Consider the following 12,425-nt stretch of genomic DNA (forward strand, 5'->3'; position numbering starts at 1 on the left):
AAAATTTTTTCCATCTACCCATCTGACAAAGGGCTAATATCCAGAATCTACAAAGAACTTAAACAAATTTATGAGAAAAAATCAAACAACCCATCGAAAAGTGGACAAAGCATATGAACAGACACTTTTCAAAAGAAGACATTTATGCAGCCAACAGACACATGAAAAATGCTCATTATCACTGGCCATCAGAGAAATGCAAATCAAAACCACAATGAGATACCATCTCACACCAGTTAGAATGGCGATCATTAAAAAGTCAGGAAACAACAAGTGCTGGAGAGGATATGGAGCAATAGGAACACTTTTACACTGTTGGTGGGAGTGTAAACTAGTTCAACCATTGTGGAAGACAGTGTGGCGATTCCTCAAGGATCTAGAACTAGAAATACCATTTGACCCAACGATCCCATTACTGGGTATATACCCAAAGGATTATAAATCATGCTACTATAAAGACACATGCACAAGTATGTTTATTGTGGCACTATTCACAATAGCAAAGACTTGGAACCAACCCAAATGTCCATCAATGATAGACTGGATTAAGAAAATGTGGCACATACACATCATGGAATACTATGCAGCCATAAAAAAGAATGAGTTAATGTCCTTTGTAGCGACATGGATGAAGCTGGAAACCACTATTCTGAGCAAACTATCGCAAGGACAGAAAACCAAACACCACATGTTCTCACTCATAGGTGGGAATTGAACAATAAGAACACTTGGACACAGGGTGGGGAACGTCACACCTTGGGGCCTGTTGTGGGGTGGGAGGATGGGGGAGGGATAGAATTAGGAGAAATACCTAAGGTAAATGATGAGTTAATGAGTGCAGCAAACCAACACAGCACATGTATACATATGTAACAAACCTGCACGTTGTGCACATGTACCCTAGAACTTAAAGTATAATAATTTAAAAAAAGTACCATGAAAAAGCTGCCAAGAATTCCTGAAAAAAAAAATACTCATGCCTGCAGCACTCAGACCAATAAAATCAGAGCCTCTGGCAGTGAGCTCCAAGTTTAGTAATGGTAATTCTAACAAGCAGCTAGAAGTATGAACCCCAGGGGTAGAGGGATGTTCGAAGAAGCTCTGCTTATAGCAGGAAAACAGTGTAAATAATATGGTTTACTGATTGGAAGTGATTAATGAAATTACTATGGTGCATTCACACAAGGGGACACTATCCAGTCTTTTTTCTTTTTAAGGCAAATCTATAGATGTTGTGCAAGGCCATTTTCTCCATCAGTACTCTGGGCACAGTGATTAAGTTTGAAGGGGTACCTACAAAACCATTTGAGACCTGAAGAAATTGATTACAAAATATAAAACTGAAACTGCAAAATTGTAACTAATAAATGTTTGCCTATAAGGCATAATATGTCAACCTCAGCAATTATTCAGCTTAGTATTCATAACATTTTCATTACATTTGAAAACAGTTGTTAAGTTATATTCTCACCTCAAGAATTCCCAAGTATTCTCAAGGTCAATGGTTCTTAAAATATGCCCCCAAGAAGAGCAACATCAGCATCACACAAGAACACGTTAGAAATGAAAACTTTTGGGCCACACCTCAGATCTACTGAATCGGAAACCATGGGGATGGACAATTATCTAATTATCAGTTTGAACAAGCCCTGCAAGGGATTCTGATACATGCTTAAATATGAGAACCACTCCGCTAGATGATTACCAAAATAAAAACATAAGAATCTTATAAAATTGAAATTAAAATAAGCAATCATAAATTGAGTAATATTAAGTAACCAAGTAATTTATAAGGCCCAATTTGAAATCCTATGAAATATTTCTACTGACATATATACATTTATATATATATAATACTATATATATATATACACACACACACATATCCTCAAAAAGTTAAACATAAAATTGCCGTATTTCAACTGAGCTTCAACAAGGGTGCTAAGAATATACAATGGGGGAAAGGGCAATCTCTTCAATGAATGGTGTTGGGAGAACTGGATATCCACATGCCAAAGAAAGAAATAGACACTTATCTTATGCCATACACAAAAATCAACTCAAAATGGATTAAAGATTTAAGCATAAGACCTGAAACTGTAAAACTCCTAGAAGAAAATATTGGGGGAAATCTTCGTGACATTGATCTTGGCAATAATGTCTTGGATATGACATCAAAAGCACAAGCAATGAAAGCAAAATAACTGGGACTACTAGAAACTTCTGCACAGCCAAAGATGCAATCAATGGAGTGAAAAGGGAATCTACGGAATGGGAGGAAATATTTGCAAAACATGTATCTGCTGAGGAATTAATATCCGAAATATATCAGGAACTCCTAAAACTCAACAGCAGAAAAACAAATAACCTAATTTTAAACTGGGCAAAAGACTTTAATAGGCATTTCCCCAAAGAAGATGTACAAATGGCCTACAGATATATAAAAAATTGCCCAACATCACTCATCATCAAGAAACTACAAATCAAAACCACAATGAGATATCACCTGACATATGTTAGGATGTCTATTATCAAAAAAACAAAAGATCAGTGTTGGCAAGGATGTGGAGAGAAGGGAGCTCTTGCATATGGCTGTTGGGAATGTAAATTAGCACAACCATTATGGAAAATTATGTGGATGTTCCTCAAAAAATTGAAAATAGAACTACCACATTATCCAGCAATACCATTTTGGGGTATACGAACAAAAGAACTGAAATTAGAGTTTCTAAGAGATATTTGCATTCCGTGTTTATTTTAGCACTATTCACAATAGCCAGAATGTGGGAACATCTGAATGCCCATCAACAGATGAACGGATAAAGAGAATTTGGTATATATATATGAATATTATTCAGCCTTTAACAAAAAGAAGCAAATCCTGGCATATGTGACAATATGATAAACCTTGAGGACTACATTATGCTAAGTGAAATAGGCCAGTCATAGAAGAAAAAATACTGCATGATTGTGCTTACAGGAGATACCAAAAATGGTCAAACTCATAGAAGCAGAGAATAGAATAGCAGTTGCCAGGGGCAAGAGGGAGGGGAGAATGGGGAGTTGCTCTTCAGTTTCAGTTATACAAGATGAATAAGTTCTAGGGACCTGCTGTACAACATTGCACGTATAGTTAACAATACTGTATTGCACACTTAAAAACTTGTTAAGAGGGTAGATCTCACATGGTCTTCTTACCACTATTTTAAAAAAGCACAAGAAAAAAGAATTACCATAAGACCTAGCAATTTCACTCCAAATGTATACGCCAAAGAATTAAAAGAAGAGACTCAGATTCTTGTACACCATTGTTCATAGCAGCATTACCCACAATAAACAAAAGGTGAATCTAAGTGTTTATCAACAGATTAATTAATTTAAAAATGTGGTATATAAATACAATGGAATATTATTCAGCCATAAAAAGGAATCAAATTCTGATATATGCTAAAACATGAATGAACTTCAAAAACAAGATGCTAACTGAAGTAAGCCAAACGTGAAAGAACAAATATTGCAGGATTCCATTTATATGAGATACATAGAATAGGCAAATTCACAGAGAGAAAATAGAATAGAGGTAACCAAGGACTGGGAGGAGGGGAAAATAAGGAGTTACTATTTAATGGGAACAGTGTTTCTGTTTGGAGTGATGAAAAAGTTCTGGAAATGGGTAGTGGTCACGGTTGCACAATATTGTGAAAGTATTTCATGCTACTGAATTGTACACTTAAAAATGGTTAAAATGAGGCTGGGCACAGTGGCTCATGCCTGTAATCCCAGTACTTTGGGAGGCCGAGGTGGGCGGATCACCTGAGGTCAGAAGTTTGAGACCAGCCTGGCCAACATGGTGAAACCCCATCTCTACTAAAAATAAAAAAATTAGCCAGGCATGGTGGCAGACACCTGTAATCCCAGCTACTAGGGAGGCTGAGGCAGGAAAATCACTTGAACCTGAGAGGCAGAGGTTGCAGTGAGCTGAGATCACACCACTGCACTCCAGCCTGGGCAACAGAGCAAAACTCTGTCTCAAAAAAAAAAAAAAAATGGTGCATTTTGTGTTTTATATATACATATTACTATAATAAAAAGTACAATATGTCATATATATATAAACATATATATACACATATATATAAACATATATATACATATATAAACATATATATACATATATAAACATATATATACATATATAAACATATATATACACATATATAAACATATATATACATATATATAAACATATATATATACACATATATATATAAAACTTTAATTTGTTTGATATGATTGAGGTGGGACCTTCAGAGATTTTCCTAGGGTTAAGGGTCTTTCAATGTCCATAGTAATCACTTAGAAATAAGTTCATGTGAAAAAAGTCAAGTTGCTTCATTGAAAGTGCTTCTTTTTCTTGGTGCTCAGCTCAGAAATCACTTCCTCCAAGCCTCCCATGACACTCCCAGGTTCGTTGCTTCTCCTCTGTCCTCCCTCAGTACCTCCACCTCTACAATATTGCCCAACACCACATACTAGACTGGTTTGTTTACCTATTTACCCCAGTAAACTAAAGCTACTGAGGGCAGGGACCATTGTTCATGAGTCTCCAACATCTAACAGACCTGGACCTCAGCATTTAATAACAAACGAATGAATAAGTGAATGAGCCAGTGAATAGATAAATGAGTTCATAAATAAATGATTGTCACATCAGCCATCAGGTGTCCACTGAGATTATGTGCAAAATTTTGTACATACATAAGTTTTTGGGAGAGAAGGTCTATACCTTGCATTGGATTCTTAATGGGATGCATGACCCCAACGTGCCTAAAACCACTGAAGTAAAGAGGAGACAGGATGGGGATGGACTAGAAGATTTCCCATGGATGGCCATTGGCAAGGATTTCAAGCAGATCAAATAAGAGTGAGCAGCAGATAACATATTACACTGTGGACAAAAGCAAGGGAGGAATCAGACACTTTATTTCATGGGTCCTGCTGCATCAGCCGACTATTCCTCTTTGATTCCCTGAGGTTCACCAGTTCTTTGATTTTAGAAAAACAAATGAATACTCTGGTCACTATCACTGTGTCATTCTGGCAGACTTTAGGTAGACACAGCTGCTTCCAACTTTTAAAATTTTCAAGGACCGTGTTCTTGGAATAGCTGAATCCTCTACTGAGGAAAGGGCCCATCATTGATCTAAATTACATGCAATTCAACAGATATTTAATAAGGTTCTACTGGGTAATAGAGGCCAGGGATGCACAGATGATTATGCCATGGTTTGAGGGGCACTTATAGTTTCATGGAAGAAAATCCTCTACTCAACCCACCTAGTAGTCAAACAAATGAAAATTCAAATGACAGCGAGAAACCTCTTTGGATCCATCAGACTTTTTGAAGGATGTGGGGAAATGGGACCTTCCTGGGGAAGGAAACGAAAGGTCATTCTGGAGGGTACTTTCTTGGTGCTTACCATGTATCCTACCCTACCTTGCCCTGGGGTAAGTGGTAGCTTACCCCACTATTCAGCAATCCTACTCCTGGCGTATACCCCCAAGAAATTATCTCACTGATTCATAAGAGGATTTATGCAAAGTTGTTTTCTAAGTCTCCTAAGTCTCCTAGAAATCCCAGAGACTCTTGTTTTTCCTTCTCCCACTTACACAGGGCACGGTGGAAACTTTAGGTAATAACGCTCTGCCACAGGGGAAGAATTCAGATGTATTGCCCTTGACCTACCCTCATCACCTAGCTCTGTAATTCCCATCTCAAACCACCTTGGGCCTGTAATTTATCTCTGTTTCCAGTAGTGGGTAGTTATAACAGGGTAAATGTTCCCTGGTGTCAGGTCCACAACTATGCCAAATGTCACGCTTGGGGTCAGGTTCCAGCCCCAGCTGAGGTCCCAGGGGAGTGGGTGGATGGGTGAATAGCTGAAAGAACATTTGGGGGACCATAGGCAGGTGAATATGGTTTCATTCAGCAGCTCTCTCATCAGCAGCTTACTCACACTAGCTCTCTCACACGGTTCATTTTCGGCTGCTTGCTCCGGCCACTCCCACACACAGCTGCACGACTGGCTCTCCCTTGCCTTCAGGATCAGCAGTTTAACTCTTTCTCTCTCTGGGCACAAGCTGGTTTCTGGCTTCCCCCTGTCCATCTGCCAGATGGTAACTCTCCCATACAGGGGTCAGTAGCTTCACTCTCTCTCTGGGTGCCAGCGCTTGCACAGGAGCCACGTCGAGCCCTAGTCTCCCTATATCTGCAAGAAGGACAGCTCTGGTACTCTCTCTCTCTCCCTCTCTCAGCACAAGAGCAAGAGCCTGTACAGCATCAGCAGAGCAGCTATACCTTCTACAGACAATAGTGGCTCAAAGCCAAGTATGAACTTACACAAACAGGTCATATAAGAAGTGGAGTATGCACCTGCGACCCAAAGTCACTGAGTCACTTTGGCCCGGATGTCTGACTCAGCCTATTGTTGACCCTTTGGGTTTCAGTCTCTCCACTGAACTTTCTGTTCTTAGTAACTCATCTTTTGTGTGGCAACTGATAATTTGTGTGCTCAGTGACTTGCATACCAATTTTTCATTGAATATTTTTATTAATGTGTTCATTTGTTATGACTCTATTCCCTAAATAAAATATAAATAAAAATATGTTGACATTATGATTAGGAAAAATAGTTTAGGATAAACCATCATTACATAATTTAGAAATACATAGAAAGAACTCAGGAAGCAAGTATTAAGCCTGCTTTCCAATATCTCTTCTCTGTGCTTTGAATGATAAAATCATATCATTTTATGTAGCAGTGAAGCTTTATTTTTTTAGCTTACTAAGAAATATTTCAAATATAAAAATAAGCTCTACTTGCTCTATCTGATGTCTGATTCTGAGCAGGGCAGCTAGCTGATTTGATAAAATGCAATATTTCCCCAAGGCCAGGACTGTGGATAAAATGATTTTGAACATTACATATCTTCATAACTTCCTACTAGAGCAGGAACAACCAAAGGAAACTGCAACGTATTCAGTACTCCATTCCATTAGCAAGTGTTGGTGGTTCCAAACTTTAGCACTGTCTACATCCTCTCTCTGAGTATCTCTCTATGCTGCACTAGCTTTTCTTAGAAAAACCCTCGAACATCCTAGTCTATGTTTTGAATTCTACTTAAAATGTCTCAAATGGAAACAGAGATGGGCTTCAACCAGAGTGCAGGGCAAATAAAGTGGAGGTTCATTCTCCCTTCCATTAGCAGCTCCTCTTCCCATCAGCCCTGGAGAAATGAAGGGCTCTTGCCCAAAGTATACATTCAACACAAGGGAAGATGAAGGCCTGGACCCTTATGGCAAGGTTTATAGTCTAGTGGTTAAAAAATTAAAACACGTAGGCATTAAGAAGGAACAAACATTTCAGGGCAAGAAGTTCGATGCCAAGTGAGTTGAATAAATTGTAAATGCTATGGGAACTTAGACCACAGACAAATCATTCCTAGTATTTAGAAAAGACTCAGTGAAACCAACAGACCATGAACTAAATCTTGGAGATTGGCAAAAATTGGGTAGGTGGAGAGGAGGGAGGGTGTTCCAGGTGGGGGAAGCTGAGTGAGCAGAGGACCTAAAAATGGAAAAAGACAAGACATATGGAAGCAAATGTAAAGGCTTGTCTGAGCAGACATAAGCTGTTTGATTAGAAATAGAAACTGAAGCCAAACCTTGAAGAGTCATAAATACCAGACTGCAGAGTACACACCTGACCTTTTCCCCCTATTCTCTGGTGACACTAATCTGATGAACTAAGTCACAAAGGGATTAATGGTAGATGTCTTGCTTCCTAATTTTCAGATACCCCAGGGATAGCAAATACCTTTCCTGTTCCATACAAGATCCCATCTATTGGTAGAAGCTGTGTGGAAAAACTGTTTTTGAGGAAGATTCTAAGGTCACATCTGAACAGATTGTGAGTGATGTGACTTCTTATTGGCATTTGTCAAGGATAAAACAGAGAGGAATTGCAGTAAGAATAGCAGTGAAAATGCTTTGTATTTGCCAACTGTGATTCCAAAAGGGATGACAATAATACTAAGAAATCCAGGCATCAAGGTTTTCTCCATTAATGGGGAAAGTGAATGTGCTGACAGCTGGCCTCAGCAGTAGGGAGCACTGTAATTGATTAGTAATGTCTGTCATGGGCTCAGAAGGAAGAAGTAGTGCTATGCATGCTACATACTTACTGAACCTACTGTCAGGCCCCTGAGCCCAAGCCAAGCCATCGCATCCCCTGTGACTTGCACGTATACATCCAGATGGCCTGAAGTAACTGAAGATCCACAAAAGAAGTAAAAATAGCCTTAACTGATGACATTCCACCATTGTGATTTGTTCCTGCCCCACCCTAACTGATCAATGTACTTTGTAATCTCCCCCACCCTTAAGAAGGTACTTTGTAATCTCCCCCACCCTTAAGAAGGTTCTTTGTAATTCTCCCTACCCTTGAGAATGTACTTTGAGAGATCCACCCCCTGCCCCCCAAAACATTGCTCCTAACTCCACCGCCTATCCCAAAACCTAGAAGAACTAATGATAATCCACCACTCTTTGCTGACTCTCTTTTCGGACTCAGCCCGCCTGCACCCAGGTGATTAAAAGCTTTATTGCTCACACAAATCCTGTTTGGTGGTCTCTTCACAGGGACATGCATGAAACCTACCTTTACACTAAAAGTACTTCAGGCATCAGAACTAACCCATGCAGAAAGTTAGGTGTTCTAGTTTTGTTTGGTTTCATTTGGTTTAGTTTAGGATTGGAAAAGATATAGTTTTCAATTTGTATAACCACATTAGCAGATATTCATTCTATGTAAACGACCAGCCCAAAATGGACATGGTGCCTCAGAATAAACTCAAGGCAGGACCAGAGAGCCCATTCATCACAGAGTTCAGGGATTTTAAAGACTTTAATCACAGCAGTTTTGTTCATCGTAACCTGTTTATTTGGTGAGACCTACCCAGTATTCATGAACTTGCTGCCCGTGCCTGACAATGCTTCCTGGTGCGAATTAGCCCTCACAGGCAGCTTTTCACCCTGATGTCTGATCTCACTGCCTCTAATTTTCCCTCCTGTTGGAAGCCCTTCATCTCCTTCCCTTCCACACTCCTGGGGAAGAAGGAGTTTGTCAGCACAGAGAGCAATTTTCTCATCTTCTTTTTATTCTTCCTGTAAATACAAACAAGCAACCAGAACTACAAGAACTTTCATATTTGCAAACACCCCAGGGTGCTTCACAAAAATCAATCTGACCAAAAACCATAAAATATAATTTCACCTGATACAAGCACAGGATGACTGTGGAGATTTCTCCCCGTGTACGTCCGCATTACACAATGTCCATACAAATGACTCTGGAAACTGCACCAATTACCAGAGCCACTGGATAAATCTCAAGGTCAAGATAATTTGCAAGAAAAAGAAAGCAAATGAAATGCATCTTTAAAGAGGTTTCTTTGCCTAAGAGAGGCGGGGCTGGAGCACATTCAAACAAAAGCAGATGATTTGGGCAAGAAATTTTCCACCTTCTCTTTGTGATTTTACGGCTATCTGAGAATTGCAGCCCCCATCATCCATTCCAGAGGCATTTCCTAATCTGGAGTCTGTGTGATGTTCTTCTGTTACTGTGCAAGAAATGAGAATTGTGCTGGGCATGGGGGAAGGCATACAGGAGGGGCATAGATGCTGCATATTTAAACATATAAAATGTTTACTTTTTTCTAATTATTAAAAAAAAATCTTACTTAGTGTAGAAATTTACAAAACATAAGGAATAAAAAAAAAATTAAAGTCACTACTAATCCCTCTCCAATCAGCAATAACCATATATTGGTTATTGCATATATTCACCAGTGCAGTCTCAAAAGGCCTGCAGCAGAACCCTCTGGTGCATGTACAACATGAAGACTCCTGGACCTACGCCCACAACTGCAGAATCCAGACTCCTAAGGGTGGGTCCACACGTCTGCATTTTTAAAAGACACCCCCAGCAATTTTTTTTCAATAACATGTTGTTTTAATTAAAGAGGTCATTTACAGTTGAGAAAATACCTTCTCTGGTAGTCCTTTCTTTGGTGGCTCATGAAAAAGGAGTTCTTCGTGCACTTCATCGTGAAAACATAACCTTTTCCAGATACAGTAATAATATCTTGTAGTTTCATCCAATTGTGTGGCAAACTTCCCACTGAATAATTCATTCTAATGATTGTCTGTTCACATTTTCACTCATGTTTTCCAGGCATTTTCCAACATCATTTGTCGACCAAAAAAAAAAATGTATCTTGGTTTGCTGCCATCTTGTTTTCCAGTCTGTAATCCATTTAAGCATTTGCCTACTGGTATTACCTCTTAGATTTTCTCTATTAAAAAAAAAAAATCCACCTCAGGGCTGGGTGTGATGGCTCATGCCTGTAATCCCAGCACACTGGGAGGCCGAGGTGGGAGCATTGCTTGAGCCTAGGAGTTCAAGACCAGCCTGGGCAACATGGTAAGACCTTGTCTCTATAAAAAATTAAAAATTAGCTAGCTGGGTATGGTGACCCCCAGCAATTTTTATAAGAACTTCTTCTCTGCACTATAAACCCTCCAAATGTATATATTTGTGTTTCTTTTGTTCACCGTTGTATCACAGAGCCTGGCACATAGGGAGTCCTCAATAAGTTTGTATATAGCTGGGCATGGTAAAATGCACCTGGAGTCCCAGCTACTCAGGATACTAAGGCAGGAGGACCACCTGCACCCAGGAGTTCAAGACCAGCCTAAGCAACATAGTGAAATGCTGCCTCTTAAAAAAAAAAAAAGTATAGAATAAATAAATAAATGTTCTTAATATTTTTATCTTTTTTCTCTCATGTATAAATTTTTCTTTTCTTTCTCTTTTTTTCTTTTTTTGGAAACGTATCCTCATCGTTTCACTTAATGGCAGACAAGGCACTTACCATGTGCCAAACCCATGAAGTAATTATTTATCTGTAACCCCTATTTTTCAGATGAAAAATCTTAGACACAGAGAGGTTATGTAATTAATTCAAACATCACACAGCTAGGAAGCAGTAGAAGCACGTTTCAACCCCAGTAGTATTGCTAGAAATCCGGAGTCTTCATGGATCACGTCTGCATTTGTCTTGGAGCTCTTCTCAAGTTTTCAATATCGTTTCACATTTTGTAATGGTAACATGGTATTACACTGTACCGATTTGCTAGAATTTATTTAAGAAATTATTGGACAGTTTCTCTCTAATTTTCAATGCTGTGTAAAAACCATGTTAATTAAATTTTCCCATATCCAGATTTATATTTTCTTAGAATCATTTCTGAAAATAGAATCGCTAAATCAAAGGATAGGATCATTTTTAGGGCTCTTGATTCAGATGATCAAATCAAACTCCTGCTTTATTAAGATACACATTCACCATCAGCAGAGGTACCTATTTCCCCCATAGAAAATACAAAAACTTTGAATATTGTTTAAAATATTTATTAGTACTGCTATGTTTAGGGAAGGGTGTTTTAGTTCTTTTTAAATAGGGCACAGGCTAGGATCTTGGCGGTGCCAGTGGATAAAGAATTAGGTAAGGAGGGTTGGGCATGGTAGCTCATGCCCGTAATCCTAGCACCTTGGGAGGCTGAGGCAGGAGGATCCCTTGAGCCCAAGAGTTCAAGACCAGCCTGGGCAACACAGAGAGACTCTGTCTCTATTTTTAAAAGTTAAATTAATCTTTTAAAAAAAGAATTAGGCAAAGAGACAGAACTGAGTTCTTCCCCACACCTACTGGGAGCACTCTAGTTACCCCTTTCCAACATATCTTGGGTTTTGTTTTGTGTTTTTGTGTTGTTTTGTGTTGTTTCTGTACTTGATATGGTTTGGCTGTGTCCCCACCCAAATCTCGTCTTGAATTGGAGTTCCCATAATCCCCACAGGTCATGGGAAGGACTCGGTGGGAGGTAATTGAATCATGGGGGTAATTACCCCCATGCTGCTGTTCTGGTGATAGTGAGTGAGCTCTCATGAGATCTAATGGTTTTATAAAAGACTTTTTCCTCTTGACTCAGCACCTCTCCTTCCTGCCATCATGTGAAGTATGTGCTTGCTTCCCCGTCTGCCTTGATTGTAACACAGTTTCCTGAGGCCTCCCCAGCCATGGGGAACTGTGAGTCAATTAACCCTCTTTCCTTTATAAATTACCCAGTCTCAGGCAGTTCTTTACAGTAACGTGAGAACAGACTAATACAGTGCCTTTATTTATGTTACACTCCCAGCTGTTTGGATGTTTTCATTTCTATGCATTCCACAAATTCACTTCCTCACTGTTCCACTCCTTGGTGATTACACTCCCCAGAAGATTTGCAAAAGGCCTATTAAGAGTCA

This window comes from Nomascus leucogenys, chromosome 2, assembly GCF_006542625.1.
Source record: "Nomascus leucogenys isolate Asia chromosome 2, Asia_NLE_v1, whole genome shotgun sequence".
NCBI classification, from domain to species: domain Eukaryota; kingdom Metazoa; phylum Chordata; class Mammalia; order Primates; family Hylobatidae; genus Nomascus; species Nomascus leucogenys.